This window comes from Pleurodeles waltl, chromosome 12 (assembly GCF_031143425.1).
Source record: "Pleurodeles waltl isolate 20211129_DDA chromosome 12, aPleWal1.hap1.20221129, whole genome shotgun sequence".
Lineage (NCBI taxonomy): Eukaryota > Metazoa > Chordata > Amphibia > Caudata > Salamandridae > Pleurodeles > Pleurodeles waltl.
Window position 1 is genome coordinate 581,278,861 of NC_090451.1, and position 25,296 is coordinate 581,304,156.

A 25,296-nucleotide genomic window follows, 5' to 3' on the forward strand; every position below is an offset into this window, starting at 1 on the left:
TAGATTGCTTACTATGCAATGATTTGGAGACATCCGCTTGGGCTGAAGTGGAGTTGGAGGCTCATGCAGCAATGCTGGGCATTCCTGGGCATATTTTTGCTTTAACAAGGGCTCAGGCCAAGAAGCAAACAGAGAAACTTGGGTCCTGGAACAATGGACCAAGTGCTCCCAAAAGAAAGGGGTAGGAAGGGTAAATCCTTGCACACTATACCTCCCTCACCAGACGATTCCCCTTTTGAGGAAGAGGAATCCTCTCCCTGTGCAGAACCTACACCAGATGAGCTGGCAGCAGACACTGCTGAGCTTTTAGGTGCAGGGGGGGCTGCTAGGGAAGAGCTGAGTGTGGCACAGTAGACCTGTCCCACACTGGAGGGTTTGAGACAGCAAGCTGTCAAACAGCAGAATGGGGATGTCAGTGATAGCCATAAGGTGTATTGGGAAGACAACCTCCTGTATACTGAATCAAGGGACCCTAAACCTGGAGCTGCCAAAAGATTGGTCATCTCTTTGCAATAAGGAGAGTTTCTTCTGACCTTGGCACATGACATTCCTTTGGCTGGGCATTTGGGCCAAAGTAAAACTTGGGACAGGCTTGTTTCCCTGTTTCACTGGCCTCATATGTCAGAGGACACCAAAGAGTTTTGTCGCTCTTGTGTGACCTGCCAAGCCAGTGGCAAGACTGGTGGCACTCCAAAGGCCCCCTTAATTCTACCTCCTGTGGTTGGGGTGCCCGTTGAAAGGGTAGGGGTTGACATAGTTGGCCCCCTTGACCCTCCAACAGCTTCAGGCAATAGATTTATCCTGGTGGTAGTGGACCATGCCACTTGGTATCCTGAAGCAATTCCCTTAAGGACCACTACAACTCCTGCAGTGGCAAAGGCCCTCCTGGGAATCCTTTCCAGAGTGGGCTTCCCTAAGGAAGTAGTGTCAGACAGAGGTATCTGCATGTCTGCATACCTCAAGGCAATGCGGAAGGAGTGTGGTGTAACATACAAGTTCACTACTCCTTATCATCCACAAACAAATGGTCTGGTTGAGAGGTTTAATAAAACTCTCAAAGGTATGATAATGGGACTCCCCGAAAAACTCAGAAGGAGATTGTAGGAGGCTGGCCTGGCTTATAGTGGGTACCTTGTGGTACTTACACCTTGTGCCAGGTCCAGTTATCCCTTATTAGTAGAATAGAGGTGTTTCTAGCACCTTAGGCTGATAGAAAAGGTAGCTTAGCAGAGCAGCTTAGGCTGAACCAGGAGACACGCAAAGCTCCTACTATACCACTTGTATCATATAGCACAATATCACAAGAAAACACAATACTCAGAGTTATTAAAAATAAAGGTACTTTATTTTTATGAAAATTTGCCAAAAGTATCTCAGAGAGTGCCCTCAATTAGAAGGTAAGTAATATACAAAAGTTATATGTACACACACCCAAAACAGGTAAGTAACAGTAAGAAAAGTAGTGCAAACAATGTAGAATCACATTGGTAGACATAGGTCTAGGGGCAACACAAACCATATACTCCAAAAGTGGAATGCGAATCACAAATGGACCCCGGACCTATGGGAGATTGTAGAGGATCGCTGTGACTGTAGGAAAACAGTAAAGGTGTCCAAAATACCCCACCCAAGACCCTAGAAAGTAAGAGTAAAGTTACCCTACTACCCCAGAAAGACACAATAGTCGTGATAGGGGATTCTGCAAGAACCACAAGCACCAGAAAAACACTGAAGACGGATTCCTGGACCTGAGGACCTGTGAAGGAAGGGGACAAAGTCCAAGAGTCGCAATAGTGTCCGGGGGGGGCAGGAGCCCAGAAAACCCTGGATGAAGGTGTAAAAGGGCTGCCTGCGGGCAGAAGAAGCCAAAGATTCTGCAACAACGAAAAGGGCTAGGAACTTCTCCTTTGGATGGCAGATGTCCCACGGCGTGCTGGATGTTGCAGAAGTGTTTCCAGGCAGACATACCATAAACAAGCCTTGCTAGCTGCAAGGGTTGCGGTAGAGGTTTTTGGGTGCTGCTGGGGACCAGAAAGGACCAGGATGTCGCCCCTTGGAGGAGGAGACAGAGGGGGCGCTCAGCAACTCAGAGAGCCCCCACAAAAGCAGGCAGCACCCGCAGAAGTAGCAGAGCAGCCACTTGGAAGATCTGAGGCCAGCGGTCAACTCAGAGTCACAAAGGAGGGTCCCCCGATGTCGGAGTCCAACTCAGTGAGTTGGGCAATGCAGAACAGAGTGCTGGGGATCCAGGCTAGGCTGTGCACAAAGCAAGTCCTGGAAAAGTGCACAGAAGCCAGAGCAGTTGCAAATCATGCAGTACACAGGTTTGCTGTCTGGTGTGGGAAGGCAAGGACTTACTTCCACCAAACTTGGACTGAAGGACCACTGGACTGTGTGGGTCACTTTGATCCAGCTCCTGTGTTCCAGGGACCATGCTTGTCAGGATGAGAGGGGACCCAGAGGACTGGTGATGCAGAAGTTTGGTGCCTGCGTTAGCAGGGGGAAGACTCCGTCAACCCACAGGAGATTTCTTTGGGATTTCCAGTGCAGGGTGAAGGCAGACAGTCCTCAGAGCATGCACCACCAGGAAGCAGTCGAATGGCTGCGTACATAAAAAAGGCCAGTAAAAACCTTCAGGCCAGCCAGAAGCTGCAAAACCAATGGCATGACCAGAAGGCTGTCCTGGCCCAGTATCATCCAGGACAGAAGGTGTGGGAATTGGAGCCTGTGGCCCCAAGAACACCCCAGAACAAATGAAGTGGACCCCATCTAATTGTAGAGAAAAAGGATGAGGTTATCTACTTGGTAGACCTGGGCCCTGCCAGGAGTCCCCTTAGGGTGCTTCATGTTGTAGGAGGCTGGACTGGCTTGTAGTGAGTACCAAGGGGTACTTGCACCTTGCACCAGGCCCAGTTATCCCTTATTAGTGTATAGGGTGTCTAGCAGCATAGGCTGATAGATAATGGTAGCTTAGCAGAGCAGCTTAGGCTGAACTAGGAGACGAGTGAAGCTCCTACAGTACCACTAGTGTCACTTGCACAATATCATAAGAAAACACAATACACAGTTATACTAAAAATAAAGGTACTTTATTTTTATGACAATATGCCAAAGTATCTCAGAGTGTACCCTCAGTGAGAGGATAGGAAATATACACAAGATATATGTACACAATACCAAAAATATGCAGTATAGTCTTAGAAAACAGTGCAAACAATGTATAGTTACAATAGGATGCAATGGGGACACATAGGGATAGGGGCAACACAAACCATATACTCCAAAAGTGGAATGCGAACCACAAATGGACCCCAAACCTATTTGACCTTGTAGAGGGTCGCTGGGACTATTAGAAAATAGTGAGGGTTAGAAAAATAGCCCACCACAAGACCCTGAAAAGTGAGTGCAAAGTGCACTAAAGTTCCCCAAAGGACATAGAAGTCGTGATAGGGGAATTCTGCAGGAAAGACACAAACCAGCAATGCAACAACAATGGATTTCCAGTCGAGGGTACCTGTGGAACAAGGGGACCAAGTCCAAAAGTCACAAGCAAGTCGGAGATGGGCAGATGCCCAGGAAATGCCAGCTGTGGGTGCAAAGAAGCTGCTACTGGACAGTAGAAGCTTAGGTTTCTGCAGGAACGACAAGGGCTAGAGACTTCCCCTTTGGAGGACAGATCCCTCACGCCGTGGAGCGTCGTGCAGAAGTGTTTTGCGGCCGAAAGACCGCCAACAAGCCTTGCTAGCTGCAAATCGTGCGGTTACTGTTTTTGGATGCTGCTGTGGCCCAGGAGGGACCAGGATGTCGCCAATTGCGTCAGGGGACAGAGGGGGCGTCGAGCAAGACAAGGAGCCCTCTCAGCAGCAGGCAGCACCCGGAGAAGTGCCAGAAACAGGCACTACGAGGATGCGTGAAACGGTGCTCTCCCGAAGTTGCACAAAGGAGTCCCACGTCGCCGGAGACCAACTTAGAAAGTCGTGCAATGCAGGTTAGAGTGCCGTGGACCCAGGCTTGGCTGTGCACAAAGGATTTCCGCCGGAAGTGCACAGAGGCCAGAGTAGCTGCAAAAGTCGCGGTTCCCAGCAATGCAGTCTGGCGTGGGGAGGCAAGGACTTACCTCCACCAAACTTGGACTGAAGAGTCACTGGACTGTGGGAGTCACTTGGACACAGTTGCTGGATTCAAGGGACCTCGCTCGTCGTGCTGAGAGGAGACCCAAGGGACCGGTAATGCAGTTCTTTGGTGCCTGCGGTTGCAGGGGGAAGATTCCGTCGACCCATGTAGGAGGCTGGACTGGCTTGTAGTGATTACCAAGGGGTACTTGCACCTTGCACCAGGCCCAGTTATCCCTTATTAGTGTATAGGGTGTCTAGCAGCATAGGCTGATAGATAATGGTAGCTTAGCAGAGCAGCTTAGGCTGAACTAGGAGACGAGTGAAGCTCCTACAGTACCACTAGTGTCACTTGCACAATATCATAAGAAAACACAATACACAGTTATACTAAAAATAAAGGTACTTTCTTTTTATGACAATATGCCAAAGTATCTCAGAGTGTACCCTCAGTAAGAGGATAGCAAATATACACAAGATATATGTACAAAATACCAAAAATATGCAGTATAGTCTTAGAAAACAGTGCAAACAATGTATAGTTACAATAGGATGCAATGGGGACACATAGGGATAGGGGCAACACAAACCATATACTCCAAAAGTGGAATGCGAACCACGAATGGACCCCAAACCTATGTGACCTTGTAGAGGGTCGCTGGGACTATTAGAAAATAGTAAGGGTTAGAAAATAGCCCACCCCAAGACCCTGAAAAGTGAGTGCAAAGTGCACTAAAGTTCCCCAAAGGACATAGAAGTCGTGATAGGGGAATACTGCAGGAAAGACACAAACCAGCAATGCAACAACAATGGTTTTCCAGTCGCGGGTACCTGTGGAACAAGGGGACCAAGTCCAAAAGTCACAAGCAAGTTGGAGATGGGCAGATGCCCAGGAAATGCCAGCTGTGGGTGCAAAGAAGCTGCTACTGGACAGCAGAAGCTTAGGTTTCTGCAGGAACGACAAGGGCTAGAGACTTCCCCTTTGGAGGACGGATCCCTCACGCCGTGGAGAGTCGTGCAGAAGTGTTTTCCCGCCGAAAGACCGCCAACAAGCCTTGCTAGCTGCAAATCGTGCGGTTAGTGTTTTTGGATGCTGCTGTGGCCCAGGAGGGACCAGTGTAGGAAAGTACCATCTTGCCTGGCATGTTACCCCCATTTTTCACTGTATATATGTTGTTTTAGTTGTATGTGTCACTGGGACCCTGGTAACCCAGGGCCCCAGTGCTCATAAGTGTGCCTGAATGTGTTACCTGTGTAGTGACTAACTGTCTCACTGAGGCTCTGCTATCCAGAAACCTCAGTGGTTATGCTCTCTCATTTCTTTCCAAATTGTCACTAACAGGCTAGTGACCATTTTTACCAATTTACATTGGCTTACTGGAACACCCTTATAATTCCCTAGTATATGGTACTGAGGTACCCAGGGTATTGGGGTTCCAGGAGATCCCTATGGGCTGCAGCATTTATTTTGCCACCCATAGGGAGCTCTGACAATTCTTACACAGGCGTGCCACTGCAGCCTGAGTGAAATAACGTCCACGTTATTTCACAGCCATTTTACACTGCACTTAAGTAACTTATAAGTCACCTATATGTCTAACCTTTACCTGGTAAAGGTTAGGTGCAAAGTTACTTAGTGTGAGGGCACCCTGGCACTAGCCAAGGTGCCCCCACATTGTTCAGAGCCAATTCCCTGAACTTTGTGAGTGCGGGGACACCATTACACGTGTGCACTACATATAGGTCACTACCTATATGTAGCTTCACAATGGTAACTCCGAATATGGCCATGTAACATGTCTATGATCATGGAATTGCCCCCTCTATGCCATCCTGGCATAGTTGGCACAATCCCATGATCCCAGTGGTCTGTAGCACAGACCCTGGTACTGCCAAACTGCCCTTCCTGGGGTTTCACTGCAGCTGCTGCTGCTGCCAACCCCTCAGACAGGCATCTGCCCTCCTGGGGTCCAGCCAGGCCTGGCCCAGGATGGCAGAACAAAGAACTTCCTCTGAGAGAGGGTGTGACACCCTCTCCCTTTGGAAAATGGTGTGAAGGCAGGGGAGGAGTAGCCTCCCCCAGCCTCTGGAAATGCTTTGTTGGGCACAGATGTGCCCAATTCTGCATAAGCCAGTCTACACCGATTCAGGGACCCCTTAGCCCCTGCTCTGGCGCGAAACTGGACAAAGGAAAGGGGAGTGACCACTCCCCTGACCTGCACCTCCCCTGGGAGGTGTCCAGAGCTCCTCCAGTGTGCTCCAGACCTCTGCCATCTTGGAAACAGAGGTGCTGCTGGCACACTGGACTGCTCTGAGTGGCCAGTGCCACCAGGTGACGTCAGAGACTCCTTGTGATAGGCTCCTTCAGGTGTTGCTAGCCTATCCTCTCTCCTAGGTAGCCAAACCCTCTTTTCTGGCTATTTAGGGTCTCTGTCTCTGGGGAAACTTTAGATAACGAATGCAAGAGCTCATCCGAGTTCCTCTGCATCTCCCTCTTCACCTTCTGATAAGGAATCGACTGCTGACCGCGCTGGAAGCCTGCAAACCTGCAACATAGTAGCAAAGACGACTACTGCAACTCTGTAACGCTGATCCTGCCGCCTTCTCGACTGTTTTCCTGCTTGTGCATGCTGTGGGGGTAGCCTGCCTCCTCTCTGCACCAGAAGCTCCGAAGAAATCTCCCGTGGGTCGACGGAATCTTCCCCCTGCAACCGCAGGCACCAAAAAGCTGCATTACCAGTCCCTTGGGTCTCCTCTCAGCACGACGAGCGAGGTCCCTCGAATCCAGCGACTCTGTCCAAGTGACCCCCACAGTCCAGTGACTCTTCAGTCCAAGTTTGGTGGAGGTAAGTCCTCGCCTCACCTCGCTGGGCTGCATTGCTGGGAACCGCGACTTTGCAGCTACTCCGGCCCATGTGCACTTCCGGCGGAAATCCTTTGTGCACAGCCAAGCCTGGGTCCACGGCACTCTAACCTGCATTGCACGACTTTCTAAGTTGGTCTCCGGCGACGTGGGACTCCTTTGTGCAACTTCGGCGAGCACCATTTCACGCATCCTCGTAGTGCCTGTTTCTGGCACTTCTCCGGGTGCTACCTGCTTCAGTGAGGGCCCTTTGTCTTGCTCGACGTCCCCTCTCTCTTCAGGTCCAATTTGTGACCTCCTGGTCCCTCCTGGGCCCCAGCAGCGTCCAAAAACGCCAAAGGCACGATTTGCAGCTAGCAAGGCTTGTTGGCGTTCTTTCAGCGGGAAAACACGTCTGCACGACTCTCCACGGCGAGAGGGATCTGTCCACCAAAGGGGAAGTCTCTAGCCCTTTTCGTTCCTGCAGAAACCTCAGCTTCTTCTGTCCAGTCGAAGCTTCTTTGCACCCGCAGCTGGCATTTCCTGGGCATCTGCCCATCTCCGACTTGCTTGTGACTTTTGGACTTGGTCCCCTTGTTCCACAGGTACCCTAGATTGGAAATCCACAGTTGTTGCATTGCTGGTTTTTGTCTTTCCTGCATTATTCCTCTAACACGACTACTTTGTCCTTAGGGGAACTTTAGTGCACTTTGCACTCACTTTTCAGGGTCTTGGGGAGGGTTATTTTTCTAACTCTCACTATTTTCTAATAGTCCCAGCGACCCTCTACAAGGTCACATAGGTTTGGGGTCCATTCGTGGTTCGCATTCCACTTTTGGAGTATATGGTTTGTGTTGCCCCTATCCCTATGTTTCCCCATTGCATCCTATTGTAACTATACATTGTTTGCACTGTTTTCTAAGACTATACTGCATATTTTTGCTATTGTGTATATATATCTTGTGTATATTTCCTATCCTCTCACTGAGGGTACACTCTAAGATACTTTGGCATATTGTCATAAAAATAAAGTACCTTTATTTTTAGTATAACTGTGTATTGTGTTTTCTTATGATATTGTGCATATGACACTAAGTGGTACTGTAGTAGCTTCACACGTCTCCTAGTTCAGCCTGAGCTGCTCTGCTAAGCTACCATTATCTATCAGCCTAAGCTGCTAGACACCCTATACACTAATAAGGGATAACTGGGCCTGGTGCAAGGTGCAAGTACCCCTTGGTACTCACTACAAGCCAGTCCAGCCTCCTACATTGGTTGTGCAGTGGTGGGATAAGTGCTTGAGACTACTTACCACTCTTGTCATTGTACTTTTCATAAGAGAAAAATATACAAAACAAGGTCAGTGTATATACACATAGCCAAAAAGTTTTGCATTTCCTCTTTTCACTCTTTTCTAAGTGCTGAAAAGTACTTCTAAACTTTCAAAAAGTTCTTAAAAGTTTTAAAAGTTTTTTTCTGTCTTTCCAAAAAGTTCTGAAAACTTTTTTCTCTTTTTCTATCACTTTAACTCTCTCTAAAAAATGTCTGGCACAGGCCAAAGTGTTGATCTGTCCAAACTTGCATATGACAACCTTAGCTGGAAAAGAGCAAGGAGTCTCTGTATAGAGAGAGGTTTGAGTGTAGGGAAGAATCCTTCCTTGGAATTGTTACTTAACATGCTTAGAGAACAGGATAAGGCCATAGGTGCCCCATCTGTTGAAAAAGTACCTAATAGTTCCCAATCTGATTCAGGGACTCCCCCAGGAAAAGATTCAGGAAAGAAACTTCCTAGCCTGCCCATTACTAGACAATCTAGCATAGATGGTAATGATGATGAGCCACACCAAATAAATAGTGTTGTCTCACATCATAGCAAAAGCATTTATTCTCACCATACTGGTAGTAATGTTTCTGTAAACCAAGCTGTTAGGGTGGCTTCTGTAAGGGACAGGTCTCCTTCTGTTCATTCCCATCATAGCTCTGTTTCTAGAAATGTCCCTCCCACCAACCCTGATGACAGAATGTTAGAGAGGGAACTCAATAAGTTGAGGGTGGAACAAACCAGACTGAAGCTTAAAAAGCAACAGCTGGATTTGGATAGACAGTCTTTTGAATTAGAGAAGGAAAGACAGAAGTTGGGTTTAGATACCCATGGTGGCAGCAGCAGTATTCCCCATAGTCATCCTGCAAAAGAGCATGATTCCAGGAATCTGCACAAGATAGTTCCCCCTTATAAGGAGGGGGATGACATTAACAAGTGGTTTGCTGCACTTGAGAGGGCCTGTGTTGTACAGGATGTCCCTCAAAGGCAGTGGGCTGCTATCCTATGGCTATCATTTAGTGGAAAAGGTAGGGATAGGCTCCTTACTGTGAAAGAAAATGATACTAATAATTTGCAAGTTCTTAAGAATGCACTCCTGGATGGTTATGGCTTAACCACTGAACAGTACAGGACAAAGTTCAGAGAGACCAAAAAGGAGTCTTCACAAGACTGGGTTGATTTCATTGACCATTCAGTGAAGGCCTTGGAGGGGTGGTTACATGGCAGTAAAGTTACTGATTATGACAGCCTGTATAACTTGATCCTGAGAGAGCATATTCTTAATAATTGTGTGTCTGATTTGTTGCACCAGTACTTGGTGGACTCTGATCTGACCTCTCCCCAAGAATTGGGAAAGAAGGCAGACAAATGGGTCAGAACAAGAGTGAACAGAAAAGTTCATACAGGGGGTGACAAAGATGGCAACAAAAAGAAGGATGGTAAGTCTTCTGACAAGGGTGGGGACAAATCTAAAAATGAGTCTTCATCAGGCCCACAAAAACACTCTGGTGGGGGTGGTGGGTCCAAATCCTCCTTTAATCAGAACAAGGAAAAGAAACCATGGTGCTATTTATGTAAAATAAAAGGCCATTGGACAACAGATCCCAGTTGTCCAAAGAAAGGCACCACAGCTCCTACCACTACAACCCCTACTGCTACACCTAGTGTCCCTACTAATAGCAGTGGTGGTGGGAGCAAACCTACTAATAGCCAATCCAAGGGAGTAGCTGGGCTCACTTTTGGTAATTTAGTTGGGGTTGGTCTGATTAGGGAGACCACAGAGGCTACTTTAGTCTCTGAAGGGGCTATTGATTTAGCCACTTTGGTTGCTTGCCCCCATAACTTGGAGAAGTACAAGCAACTAACCCTAATAAATGGTGTTGAGGTCCAGGCCTACAGGGACACAGGTGCCAGTGTCACAATGGTGATTGAGAAACTGGTGCACCCTGAACAACACATACTTGGACACCAGTACCAAGTAACCGATGCTCACAACATAACACAAAGCCACCCCATGGCTGTTGTAAATCTCAACTGGGGGGGGGTAACTGGTCCAAAGAAAGTTGTGGTAGCTTCAGATTTACCTGTAGACTGTCTATTAGGGAATGATTTGGAGACATCAGCTTGGTCAGATGTGGAGTTGGAGGCCCATGCAGCAATGCTGGGCATCCCAGGGCATATTTTTGCTTTGACAAGGGCTCAGGCCAAAAAGCAAAAAGGACAGGGAAGCTTGGATCCTGGAACAATGGACCAAGTGCTCCCTAAAGCTAGGGCTAGTAGAAGCAAACCACTTCCTACTATCCCTCCCTCTACAGTGGATTCAACTTCTGAGGAAGAAGAATTCCCTCCCTGTGCAGAACCTACACCAGAGGAGCTGGAAGCAGACACTGCTGAGCTTTTGGGTGAAGGGGGGCCTGCCAGAGAGGAGCTGAGTGTGGCACAGCAAACCTGTCCCACATTAGAGGGTCTCAGACAGCAAGCTGTCAAACAGGCTAATGGGGATGTCAGTGACTCTCACAGAGTTTACTGGGAGGACAACCTCTTGTACACTGAGCATAGGGATCCTAAACCTGGAGCTGCCAGGAGATTAGTGATTCCTCAGGAGTACAGAAAGTTCCTCCTAACACTGGCACATGACATTCCCCTAGCTGGGCACCTGGGTCAAATGAAAACTTGGGACAGATTGGTTCCATTGTTTCATTGGCCTAGGATGTCTGAGGACACAAAGGAATTTTGTAAGTCCTTTGAAACCTGTCAAGCCAGTGGCAAAACAGGTGGCACTCCAAAGGCACCCCTTATCCCACTGCCTGTGGTTGGGGTTCCCTTTGAAAGGGTAGGGGTTAACATAGTTGGCCCCCTTGACCCTCCTACTGCTTCAGGCAATAGGTTTATCTTGGTGGTAGTGGACCATGCCACAAGATATCCTGAAGCAATTCCTTTAAGGACCACTACAGCTCCTGCAGTGGCAAAGGCCCTCCTGGGAATATTTTCCAGGGTGGGCTTCCCAAAGGAAGTAGTATCAGACAGAGGAAGCAATTTCATGTCTGCATACTTAAAGGCCATGTGGAAGGAGTGTGGTGTAACGTACAAGTTCACAACACCCTATCATCCACAAACAAATGGACTGGTGGAGAGATTTAATAAGACTCTCAAAGGCATGATTATGGGTCTCCCTGAAAAACTCCGCAGGAGATGGGATATCCTTCTACCATGCCTCCTTTTTGCCTACAGGGAGGTACCCCAGAAAGGAGTGGGCTTCAGCCCCTTTGAACTTCTTTTTGGACACCCTGTTAGGGGTCCACTCACACTTGTAAAGGAGGGTTGGGAACAACCTTTAAAAGCTCCTAAGCAGGATATTGTGGATTATGTACTTGGCCTCAGATCAAGGATGGCTGAGTACATGAAAAAGGCCAGTAAAAACCTTCAGGCCAGCCAAGAGCTCCAGAAGCAATGGCATGATCAGAAGGCTGTTTTGGTTCAGTACCAACCAGGGCAGAAAGTGTGGGTCTTGGAGCCTGTGGCCCCAAGAGCACTCCAAGATAAATGGAGTGGACCCCACACAATTGTTGAAAAGAAGGGTGAAGTCACCTACTTGGTTGACTTAGGTACTGCCAGGAGTCCCCTTAGGGTGCTCCATGTCAACCGCCTGAAACCCTACTATGACATGGCTGATCTCACCCTGCTCATGGCAACTGATGAGGGACAGGAAGAAGACAGTGATCCTCTACCTGATCTCTTCTCTTCCACAGAACAAGATGCTCTTGTGGAAGGTGTAGTTTTGGCTGATTGTCTTACTGCTGAGCAGAAAGATAATTGCATAAATCTCCTAGGACAATTTTCAGAACTCTTCTCTACTGTGCCAGGCACCACTTCTTGGTGTGAACACACTATAGATACTGGAGACAGTTTACCTGTCAAAAGTAAGATCTATAGGCAGCCTGACCATGTCAGGGACTGCATAAAGCAAGAAGTTCAGAAAATGTTGGAACTAGGAGTGGTTGAGCACTCTGACAGTCCATGGGCTTCTCCTGTGGTACTGGTACCAAAACCCAATTCTAAAGATGGAAAGAAGGAAATGCGGTTTTGTGTAGATTATAGAGGTCTCAACTTGGTAACCAAAACTGATGCTCACCCTATACCCAGGGCAGATGAGCTTATAGATACACTGGCATCTGCCAAGTATCTAAGCACTTTTGATTTGACTGCAGGGTATTGGCAGATCAAATTGTCAGAAGATGCTAAACCTAAGACTGCATTTTCTACCATTGGAGGACATTACCAGTTTACTGTAATGCCTTTTGGTTTGAAAAATGCACCTGCCACTTTTCAGAGGTTGGTGAACACAGTCCTGCAAGGGCTGGAAGCTTTCAGTGCAGCATATTTGAACGATATAGCTGTCTTTAGCTCCAGCTGGGATGATCACCTGGTCCACCTATGGAAAGTTTTGGAGGCTCTGCAAAAGGCAGGCCTCACTATCAAGGCTTCAAAGTGCCAGATAGGGCAGGGTAAGGTGGTTTATCTGGGACACCTTGTTGGTGGGGAACAGATTGCACCACTTCAGGGGAAAATCCAAACTATTATTGATTGGGTTCCCCCTACCACTCAGACTCAGATGAGAGCCTTCCTAGGCCTCACTGGGTATTACAGGAGGTTCATTAAGAACTATGGCTCCATTGCAGCCCCTCTTAATGACCTCACATCCAAAAAAATGCCTAAAAAGGTATTATGGACAGCAAGCTGTCAGAAAGCTTTTGAGGAGCTGAAGCAGGCCATGTGCTCTGCACCTGTCCTGAAAAGCCCTTGTTACTCTAAAAAATTCTATGTCCAAACTGATGCATCTGAATTAGGAGTAGGGGCAGTCCTATCACAACTTAATTCTGAGGGCCAGGATCAACCTGTTGCTTTTATTAGTAGAAGGTTGACCCCTAGAGAAAAGCGTTGGTCTGCCAATGAGAGGGAGGCCTTTGCTGTGGTCTGGGCTCTGAAGAAGTTGAGGCCATACCTGTTTGGCACTCACTTCATTGTTCAGACAGACCACAAACCTCTACTTTGGCTAAAACAAATGAAAGGTGAAAATCCTAAATTGTTGAGGTGGTCCATATCCCTACAGGGAATGGACTATACAGTGGAGCATAGACCTGGGAGTAGCCACTCCAATGCAGATGGACTCTCCAGATATTTCCACTTAGACAATGAAGACTCATCAGGTCATGGCTAGTCTTATTGTCCTTCGTTTGGGGGGGGGTTGTGTAGGAAAGTACCATCTTGCCTGGCATGTTACCCCCATTTTTCACTGTATATATGTTGTTTTAGTTGTATGTGTCACTGGGACCCTGGTAACCCAGGGCCCCAGTGCTCATAAGTGTGCCTGAATGTGTTACCTGTGTAGTGACTAACTGTCTCACTGAGGCTCTGCTAATCAGAACCTCAGTGGTTATGCTCTCTCATTTCTTTCCAAATTGTCACTAACAGGCTAGTGACCATTTTTACCAATTTACATTGGCTTACTGGAACACCCTTATAATTCCCTAGTATATGGTACTGAGGTACCCAGGGTATTGGGGTTCCAGGAGATCCCTATGGGCTGCAGCATTTCTTTTGCCACCCATAGGGAGCTCTGACAATTCTTACACAGGCCTGCCACTGCAGCCTGAGTGAAATAACGTCCACGTTATTTCACAGCCATTTTACACTGCACTTAAGTAACTTATAAGTCACCACTATGTCTAACCTTTACCTGGTAAAGGTTAGGTGCAAAGTTACTTAGTGTGAGGGCACCCTGGCACTAGCCAAGGTGCCCCCACATTGTTCAGAGCCAATTCCCTGAACTTTGTGAGTGCGGGGACACCATTACACGCGTGCACTACATATAGGTCACTACCTATATGTAGCTTCACAATGGTAACTCCGAATATGGCCATGTAACATGTCTATGATCATGGAATTACCCCCTCTATGCCATCCTGGCATAGTTGGCACAATCCCATGATCCCAGTGGTCTGTAGCACAGACCCTGGTACTGCCAAACTGCCCTTCCTGGGGTTTCACTGCAGCTGCTGCTGCTGCCAACCCCTCAGACAGGCAGCTGCCCTCCTGGGGTCCAGCCAGGCCTGGCCCAGGATGGCAGAACAAAGAACTTCCTCTGAGAGAGGGTGTGACACCCTCTCCCTTTGGAAAATGGTGTGAAGGCAGGGGAGGAGTAGCCTCCCCCAGCCTCTGGAAATGCTTTGTTGGGCACAGATGTGCCCAATTCTGCATAAGCCAGTCTACACCGGTTCAGGGACCCCTTAGCCCCTGCTCTGGCGCGAAACTGGACAAAGGAAAGGAGAGTGACCACTCCCCTGACCTGCACCTCCCCTGGGAGGTGTCCAGAGCTCCTCCAGTGTGCTCCAGACCTCTGCCATCTTGGAAACAGAGGTGCTGCTGGCACACTGGACTGCTCTGAGTGGCCAGTGCCACCAGGTGACGTCAGAGACTCCTTGTGATAGGCTCCTTCAGGTGTTGCTAGCCTATCCTCTCTCCTAGGTAGCCAAACCCTCTTTTCTGGCTATTTAGGGTCTCTGTCTCTGGGGAAACTTTAGATAACGAATGCAAGAGCTCATCCGAGTTCCTCTGCATCTCCCTCTTCACCTTCTGATAAGGAATCGACTGCTGACCGCGCTGGAAGCCTGCAAACCTGCAACATAGTAGCAAAGACGACTACTGCAACTCTGTAACGCTGATCCTGCCGCCTTCTCGACTGTTTTCCTGCTTGTGCATGCTGTGGGGGTAGCCTGCCTCCTCTCTGCACCAGAAGCTCTGAAGAAATCTCCCGTGGGTCGACGGAATCTTCCCCCTGCAACCGCAGGCACCAAAAAGCTGCATTACCGGTCCCTTGGGTCTCCTCTCAGCACGACGAGCGAGGTCCCTCGAATCCAGCGACTCTGTTCTAGTGACCCGCACAGTCCAGTGACTCTTCAGTCCAAGTTTGGTGGAGGTAAGTCCTCGCCTCACCTCGCTGGGCTGCATTGCTGGGAACCGCGACTTTGCAGCTACTCCGGCCCCTGTGCACTTCCGATGGAAATCCTTTGTGCACAGCCAAGCCTGGGTCCACGGCACTCTAACCTGCATTGCACGACTTTCTAAGTTGGTCTCTGGCGACGTGAGACTCCTTTGTGCAACTTCGGCGAGCACCGTTTCACGCATCCTTGTAGTGCCTGTTTCTGGCACTTCTCTGGGTGCTACCTGCTTCAGTGAGGGCTCTTTGTCTTGCTCGACGTCCCCTCTCTCTTCAGGTCCAATTTGTGACCTTCTGGTCCCTCCTGGGCCCCAGCAGCGTCCAAAAACGCCAAATGCACGATTTGCAGCTAGCAAGGCTTGTTGGCGTTCTTTCAGCGGGAAAACACTTCTGCACGACTCTCCACGGCGAGAGGGATCCGTCCACCAAAGGGGAAGTCTCTAGCCCTTTTCGTTCCTGCAGAAACCTCAGCTTCTTCTGTCCAGTCGAAGTTTCTTTGCACCCGCAGCTGGCATTTCCTGGGCATCTGCCCATCTCCGACTTGCTTGTGACTTTTGGACTTGGTCTCCTTGTTCCACAGGTACCCTAGATTGGAAATCCACAGTTGTTGCATTGCTGGTTTGTGTCTTTCCTGCATTATTCCTCTAACACGACTACTTTGTCCTTAGGGGAACTTTAGTGCACTTTGCACTCACTTTTCAGGGTCTTGGGGAGGGTTATTTTTCTAACTCTCACTATTTTCTAATAGTCCCAGCGACCCTCTACAAGGTCACATAGGTTTGGGGTCCATTCGTGGTTCGCATTCCACTTTTGGAGTATATGGTTTGTGTTGCCCCTATCCCTATGTTTCCCCATTGCATCCTATTGTAACTATACATTGTTTGCACTGTTTTCTAAGACTATACTGCATATTTTTGCTATTGTGTATATATATCTTGTGTATATTTCCTATCCTCTCACTGAGGGTACACTCTAAGATACTTTGGCATATTGTCATAAAAATAAAGTACCTTTATTTTTAGTATAACTGTGTATTGTGTTTTCTTATGATATTGTGCATATGACACTAAGTGGTACTGTAGTAGCTTCACACGTCTCCTAGTTCAGCCTGAGCTGCTCTGCTAAGCTACCATTATCTATCAGCCTAAGCTGCTAGACACCCTATACACTAATAAGGGATAACTGGGCCTGGTGCAAGGTGCAAGTACCCCTTGGTACTCACTACAAGCCAGTCCAGCCTCCTACAACCAGGATGTCGCAAATTGCGTCAGGAGACAGAGGGGACGTCGAGCAAGACAAGGAGCCCTCTCAGCAGCAGGTAGCACCCGGAGAAGTGCCAGAAACAGGCACTACGAGGATGCGTGAAACGGTGCTCACCCGAAGTTGCACAAAGGAGTCCCACGTCGCCGGAGACCAACTTAGAAAGTCGTGCAATGCAGGTTAGAGTGCCGTGGACCCAGGCTTGGCTGTGCACAAAGGATTTCCGCCGGAAGTGCACAGAGGCCGGAGTAGCTGCAAAAGTCGCGGTTCCCAGCAATGCAGTCTGGTGTAGGGAGGCAAGGACTTACCTCCACCAAACTTGGACTGAAGAGTCACTGGACTTTGGGAGTCACTTGGACACAGTTGCTGGATTCAAGGCCCCTCGCTCGTCGTGCTGAGAGGAGACCCAAGGGACCGGTGATGCAGTTCTTTGGTGCCTGCAGTTGCAGGGGGAAGATTCCGTCGACCCACGGGAGATTTCTTCGGAGCTTCTAGTGCAGAGAGGAGGCAGACTACCCCCACAGCATGCACCACCAGGAAAACAGTCGAGAAGGCGGCAGGATCAGCGTTACAGAGTTGCAGTAGTCGTCTTAGCTACTTTGTTGCAGTTTTGCAGGCTTCCAGCGCGGTCAGCAGTCGATTCCTTGGCAGAAGGTGAAGAGAGAGATGCAGAGGAACTCGGATGAGCTCTTGCATTCGTTATCTAAAGTTTCCCCAGAGACTGAGACCCTAAATAGCCAGAAAAGAGGGTTTGGCTACCTAGGAGAGAGGATAGGCTAGCAACACCTGAAGGAGCCTATCAGAAGGAGTCTCTGACGTCACCTGGTGTCACTGGCCACTCAGAGCAGTCCAGTGTGCCAGCAGCACCTCTGTTTCCAAGATGGCAGAGGTCTGAGGCACACTGGAGGAGCTCAGGACACCTCCCAGGGGAGGTGCAGGTCAGGGGAGTGGTCACTCCCCTTTCCTTTGTCCAGTTTCGCGCCAGAGCAGGGCTAAGGGGTCCCTGAACCGGTGTAGACTGGCTTATGCAGAAATGGGCACCAAATGTGCCCATGAAAGCATTTCCAGAGGCTGGGGGAGGCTACTCCTCCCCTGCCTTCACACCATTTTCCAAAGGGAGAGGGTGTAACACCCTCTCTCAGAGGAAGTCCTTTGTATTGCCATCCTGGGACAAGCCTGGCTTGACCCCAGGAGGGCAGAAACCTGTCTGAGGGGTTGGCAGCAGCAGCAGCTGCAGTGAAACCCCAGGAAAGGCAGTTTGGCAGTACCAGGGTCTGTGCTACAGACCACTGGGATCATGGGATTGTGCCAACTATGCCAGGATGGCATAGAGGGGGCAATTCCATGATCATAGACATGTTACATGGCCATATTCGGAGTTACCATTGTGAAGCTACATATAGGTAGTGACCTATATGTAGTGCACGCGTGTAATGGTGTCCCCGCACTCACAAAGTCCGGGGAATTGGCCCTGAACAATGTGGGGGCACCTTGGCTAGTGCCAGGGTGCCCTCACACTAAGTAACTTTGCACCTAACCTTTACCAGGTAAAGGTTAGAGATATAGGTGACTTATAAGTTACTTAAGTGCAGTGTAAAATGCCTGTGAAATAACGTGGACGTTATTTCACTCAGACTGCAGTGGCAGGCCTGTGTAAGAATTGTCAGAGCTCCCTATGGGTGGCAAAAGAAATGCTGCAGCCCATAGGGATCTCCTGGAACCCCAATACCCTGGGTACCTCAGTACCATATACTAGGGAATTTTAAGGGTGTTCCAGTAAGCCAATGTAAATTGGTAAAATTGGTCACTAGCCTGTCAGTGACAATTTGAAAGAAATGAGAGAGCATAACCACTGAGGTTCTGATTAGCAGAGCCTCAGTGAGACAGTTAGTCACTACACAGGTAACACATTCAGGCACACTTATGAGCACTGGGGCCCTGGATGACAGGGTCCCAGTGACACATACAACTAAAACAACATATATACAGTGAAAAATGGGGGTAACATGCCAGGCAAGATGGTACTTTCCTACACATGTCAACCGCCTAAAACCCTACTATGACAGGGCTGATCTCACCCTGCTCATGGCAACTGATGAGGGACAAGAAGAAGAGAGTGACCCTCTCCCTGATCTCTTCTCCACCACTGAAGCTGATGGCTTAGTGGAGGGAGTAGTATTTGCAGATTGTCTTACTGCAGAGCAGAAAGATAACTGTGTAAATCTTTTAAGTCAGTTTTCTGAACTCTTCTCACTGATACCAGGTACCACTACTTGGTGTGAGCATACAATCACTACTGGAGACAGTGTACCTGTCAAAAGTAAGATGTATAGGCAGCCTGACCATGTCAGGGACAGCATTAAACAATAGGTGCAGGAAATGTTAGACTTAGGAGTGATTGGGCCTTCAGAAAGCCCATGGGCAAGCCCAGTGGTGCTGATTCCAAAACCTCACAGTAAGGATGTTAAAAGAGAGATGAGGTTTTGTGTTGACTATAGCGAGCTCAACCAAGTAACCAAGACAGATGCTCACCCTATACCCAGGGCAGATGAGCTGATAGATACACTGGCTTCTGCCAAGTATCAAAGCACTTTTGATTTAACTGCAGGGTATTGGCAGATTAAATTATCAGAAGATGCTAAACCCAAGGCTGCATTTCAACCATTGGAGGGCACTATCAATTCACTGTGATGCCCTTTGGTCTGAAGAATGCACCTGCCACTTTTCAAAGGTTGGTGAACACAATCCTGCAAGGGTTGGAGGCTTTTAGTGCAGCATATCTGGATGATATAGCTGTCTTTAGCTCAATCTGGGATGATCACCTGGTCCACCTGTGGAACGTTTTGAAGGCCCTGCAAAAGGCAGACCTCACTATCAAGGCCTCAAAGTGCCATATAGGGCAGGGGAAAGTGATTTATCTAGGCCACCTGGTAGGTGGGGAACAGATTGCACCACTGCAGGGGAAGATCCAAACCATTATGGAATGGGCTCCCCCTACAACTCAAGCCCAGGTGAGAGCCTTTTTAGGCCTCACAGGGTACTATAGGAGGTTTATTAAGAATTATGGCTCCATTGCAGCTCCTCTTAATGACCTCACTAGTAAAAAGATGCCTAAAAAGGTATTGTGGAAAGCTAGCTGTCAAAAAGCTTTTGATGAGCTCAAACATGGCATGTGCTCTGCACCTGTCCTAAAAAGCCCTTGCCACTCCAAAATGTTCATAGTCCAGACTGATGCTTCTGAATTGGGGGTTGGGGCAGTGCTATCACAGCTTATAACTGAGGGCCAAGATCAACCTGTTGCTTTTATCAGCAGGACCCCTAGAGAAAAGCGTTGGTCTGCCATAGACAGGGAGGCCTTTGCTGTGGTCTGGGCACTGAAAAAGTTGAGACCATACCTGGTTGGTATTCACTTTATTGTTCAGACAGACCACAAACCTCTACTTTGGTTAAACAAATGAAAGGTGAAAACCCTAAATTGTTCAGGCGGTCCATATCCGTACAGGGAATGGACTATACAGTGGAACATAGACCTGGGAGTACCCACTCCAATGCAGATGGACTCTCCAGATATTTCCACTTAGACAATGAAGACTCATCTGGGCAAGGTTAGCTTTATTGTGCCTCATTTGGGTAGGGGGGTGGTTGTGTAGGAAAGTACGATCTTGCCTGGCATGTTACCCCCATGTTTACTTGTATGTATGTTTGTTTTTGCCTGTGTTACTGGGATCTTGCTAGCCAGGACCCCAGTGCTCATAAATTGTGCCCTGTATGTGTTCCCTGTGTGGTGCCTAACTGTATCACTGGGGCTCTGCTAACCAGAACCTCAGTGTTTATGCTCTCTCTGCTTTTAAAATGGTCACTGCATGCTAGTGACTAATTTTACTAATTCTGATTGGTATACTGGAACACCCTTATAATTCCCTAGTATATGGTACTGAGGTACCCAGGGTATTGGGGTTCCAGGAGATCCCTTTGGGCTGTAGCATTTCTTTTGCCACCCTTGAGGAGCTCAGACAAACCGTTTCACAGGACTGCCACTGTAGCCTGCGTGAAATAGTGCACACATTATTTCACAGCCATTTTCACTGCACTTAAGTAACTTATAAGTCACCTATATGTCTAACCTTCATTTAAGAAAGGCTAGGTGCAAAGTTACTAAGTGTGAGGGCACCCTTGCAATAGCAAAGGTGCCCCCACATAGTTCAGGGCCAATTCCCGGGACTTTGTGAGTGCGGGGACGCCATTACACATGTGTACTACATATAGGCCAATACCTATATGTAGCTTCACAATGGTAACTCTGAATATGGCCATGTAAGGTGTCTAAGATCATGGAATTGTCCCCTGATTCCACATCTGGTATTGGGGAGCCAATTCCATGCATCCTGGGGGCTCCACCATGGACCCCCAGTACTGCCAAACCAGCTCTCTGAGGCTTGCACTGCAGCTACAGCTGCTGCCACCTCACAGACAGTGTCCTGCCCTCCTGGGGTCTGAGCATCTCAGTCCCAGGAAGGCAGAACAAAGCATTTCCTTTGGGAGCAGGGTGTTACACCCTCTCCCTTTGGAAATAGGTGTTAGAGGCTGGGGGAGGATAGCCTTCCTCAGCCTCTGGAAATGCTTAGAAGGGCACAGATGGTGCCTTCCTTGCATAAGCCAGTCCACACCGGTCCAGCGCCCCCCAGTCCGTGCTGTGGCACGAAACTGGACAAAGGAAAGGAGAGTGATCACTCCCCTGTCCATCACCACCCCAGGGGCGGTACCCAGAGCTCCTCCAGTGTGTCCCATACTTCAGCCATCTTGTTTTCCAAGGTGTGGGGACACTCTGGAGGCTTCTGAGTGGCCAGTGCCAGCAGGTGACATCAGAGACCCCTCCTGATAGGTCCATACCTGTCAAGGTAGCCAATCTCCCTCTCAGGGCTATTTAGGGTTTCTCCTGTGGGTTTCTCTTCAGATTCTACTTGCAAGTTTCCAGCAGGATCTGTAACTACTACTTCATCCTCTGACCTCTGATCAACCGCAGACTGCTCCAGGAACCACTGTAACAGCAACAAAGTATCCAGAAGGGCTACTTTTCCTCTGCAACTTCAGCTCCAGCCAGCAACTGCAACAGTTTCCATGGTGTGCACGCTCTTGGGACTCCCTATCTTCACCCTGCACCAGAAGGACCAAAGAAATCTCCTGTGGAGTGATGGAGTCACTCCCTTGCTCAAGCAGGCTCCTTCTAAGTCAACAACCAGTTCTCTTGGACTCCTCTCCTCTCACTTTTTACCAACTGTGAAGGTAAATAACTGGGAAATTGTAAAAACCTCTGCTTCTGAAAGACAAAAAATAACTTATATATACGCCAGAATACTTTATATACTCCAGGTACACTTTTTTACCAAAAATGGCAAAATTGAGCCCGTCATAGTATCATTTCCGGCCTTGGCTGTGCACCACTGAATCAGTGCTTTGTTTCTCTCCCTTGTAGGATGCGTCAGCAGAACACAAAAAGAAAGCGCAATGATTCCCTGCCATTTTGATTGCAGAGGTGCAATCAAGACATGTAGCAATAAGCAGCTTCTCCACCCTTGGTCTCGGAGGAGAGGCAGGGTCATCTCTACCCATCTCTCTGGAGTTGGGCAGAAAGGACAGACCTCCACTCGAGTTCAATGTATGACACAGAACTCTAAAGACACAACTTGTTTGGGAATCGCAGAACGCAAGGCCGATGCACTTAGATATTTAAATATTGAAATGTTCCTCAACAGCTGACAGGTTCGAAACGATAATCTGCACAGGATCGCAACTGTCAGTGCTGGAATCAGTTCCCCACTGTTCATACTCTCTCCTTTGTGGCTGCAAAGCACAAGTACAGAGGCTGTTTTACAGTCGGTTTATTCAGCCATTCTCCAGGAAAGCCAATGTTTCCATCACAGCAGTATTATTAGTTACCTTATGCTGATTACTGTGCACACAAAACAAATGCTGATCTAGAGTGGGCTTCTTTCCAGCTCAATAAATACGGTGTGCACCGCCAGGTGGTTGTGCAATAGTGCGCTTGTCCAGATTTCCTAACTGTTCAGTGTTACTGAAAGGATCCTAGGACTTGAGCAGAGTCAGTCACCAGTGTAGACTTTTCTTAAGCTCCTGAATGCGCTGAGATTACTTGGATTTATGTCTCTGCTGACTTCAAGGTCATTTGGCAAAGGGTAGGGGGCAGACTGCTCCTCGGCCTGTAGCTCCATGGGTCTGGCTAGGGTCTGTGCTGACAAGGCCTCTCAGTCTCATGTTCACCCACTGTAGGAGGCTGGCCTGGTTTGTAGTGGTACCAAAAGGGTACTTATACTCTGCACCAGGTCCAGTTATCCCTTATTAGTGTAGAAGAGGTGTCTAGCAGCTTAGGCTGATAGAAAAGGTAGCTTAGCAGAGCAGCTTAGGCTGAACCAGGAGACGTGTAAAGCTCCCACTATACCACTGGTGTCATATGCACAATATCATAAGAAAACACAATACACAGATATACTAAAAATAAAGGTACTTTATTTTTATGACAATATGCCAAAAGTATCTCAGTGAGTACCCTCAGTATGAGGATAGCAAATATACACAAGATATATGTACACAATAAAAAAAAAATGCAGTAATAGCAATAGAAAGCAATGCAAGCAATGTACAGTCACAATAGATTGCAATGAGAGCACATAGGTATAGGGGCAACACAAACCATATATTCCAAAAGTGGAATGCGAATGACGTATGGACCCCAAACCTATGTGACCTTGTAGAGGGTCGCTGGGACTGTAAGAAAACAGTGAGCGTTCGAAAAATAGCCCACCCCAAGACCCTGAAAAGTAGGTGTAAAGTGCACCTAAGTTCCCCAGAGAGCATAGAAGTTGTGATAGGGGAATTCTGCAAGGAAGTCCAACACCAGCAATGCAACAACGATGGATTTCCGGACGAGAGTACCTGTGAAACAAGGGGACCAAGTCCAAGAGTCACGATCAAGTCGGGAGTGGGCAGATGCCCAGGAAATGGCAGCTGTGGGTGCAAGGAAGTTGCCACCGGATTGTAGAAGCTGTGGATTCTGCAAGAACGAAGAGGACTAGGAACTTCCCCTTTGGAGGATGGATGTCCCACGTCGTGAAGAAGCTTGCAGAGGTATTTCCATGCAGAAAGACCGCAAACAAGCCTTGCTAACTGCAAGGGTCGTGGTTAGGGAAAGGAAATCCTGGAAGAGTGCACAGGTGCCGGAGCAGCTGCAAATCACGCGGTACCCAGCAATGCAGTCTAGCGTGGGGAGGCAAGGACTTACCTTGCCTGACCTGGTTGACAAACTTGAGCCATCTGGTGGTGTAGACCATCATGGAATGCTGAAACTCTGCCCGTCGAACACTCTACATTTAAAAAGGAACTATTCATAGATCAATCCGTTTCAGAAAGTCCACACACAGAACTGCTTACCTCCGAACCTATGCAACACTAACTTAGAGGATGTCTTTCAGTCTGAACCGAAAGCTCCTCTTTTTCAAATGCATTTTAATTAAGGCTTCCAGTTTTCTGTTTTTACTGATTTTTACAGTTAAATACATACAGAAAACAATCTAGTTCCTGTCTGTATTTATGTTAAAAAGCAGAAAAATAAAGAAAGTTGTGCTTCTTGTGAGTGACTCTCGTTTGTTGCCCTTCATGAATTCCAGACCAACTGCTAAGCAGATAGGCACCATTGAGATTTAAAAAACAGGATGACATTCCTTTAAATACAGGCATTTGTTGACATATATGTGCATATAATGCTAATATTTACCTGCTGGTGTAGTGTTTTCTTATATTTATCTGCTTAATTTGACAAAACACGACAGGCATCAAAGTATGAGTGCATGTTTATCAATTAAACAAATGCGGAACCATTTTACCACTCAATTTATTTGCAAAACATCAAATAAATATCGATAAATACTAATAAAAAGGCTAAAAAATAAATATACAGACGGAAATGTTAAAAAAAAAAAAAACATAATACCGGGAGCCCTAATTGTAATTACCTCTTTGGTTTAGTTTCCACACCAATTGGTGCCTTGATGCTTTCTACCTCAATTTAATTGGACACCATCTTGTACTTATCACTAGCCCACATCCTGTTACCGAATATTTATGACTACTGCAAATTATACCAGACTTTCATGCTCTTTATCTATTGTAAATGTCAGAGGACCTTCGGGTAATATCATTTATATGCCTTATAATAAATGGCATTTCTGCTGCATAGCACTCTTAAGTAAAGTCAGTCCTATATAACAGCGCATTCCTAGATAAACAACACATGTTCAGTACACTGTAGTGTGTGCAGCACATGCAACAAATCATGAGGAAAGCCAATAATGGTGGTTAGATTTGTTTGACAATAAGTCCATTGAGTAATATAATGATTGAGGCACCATATTTTTATTTTTATTTCACTGGTGTTATTTTTTCTGTGAGGTTTGCCCAAGTTGCTCTAAAAGGAATAGGCAGACTCAAATGATCTAACTACTCAAGGCTGTGCTCTGCGACTTGAATATAAGTAAGTGGGAGCTCCAGTTGCCGCAGCCGTATTACTTGTACAGATGTAAAGCCTTTTAATATATATTGTTCGAGTTGCTGTGTTTTTATTTTTTACTGGCGCACTCACTCGCTCAGTGCGTGCTCCGAGCTGATCAACTTTAGCCCTTGTTATGTGCAAAACAACGAATTTGCGAACCATTATGCTGTGCACCTATGAATGAACTCTTTTACTTTTCTC

At 47.7% G+C, this 25,296-nt stretch overlaps 1 protein-coding gene across 1 annotated transcript in view; it reads left to right on the forward strand.

Annotated features, from left to right (window-relative positions):
• LOC138267554 (uncharacterized) overlaps positions 1-25,296 on the forward strand; it is a 417,805-nt gene that overhangs the window by 231,299 nt on the left and 161,210 nt on the right. The window lies entirely within an intron of this gene.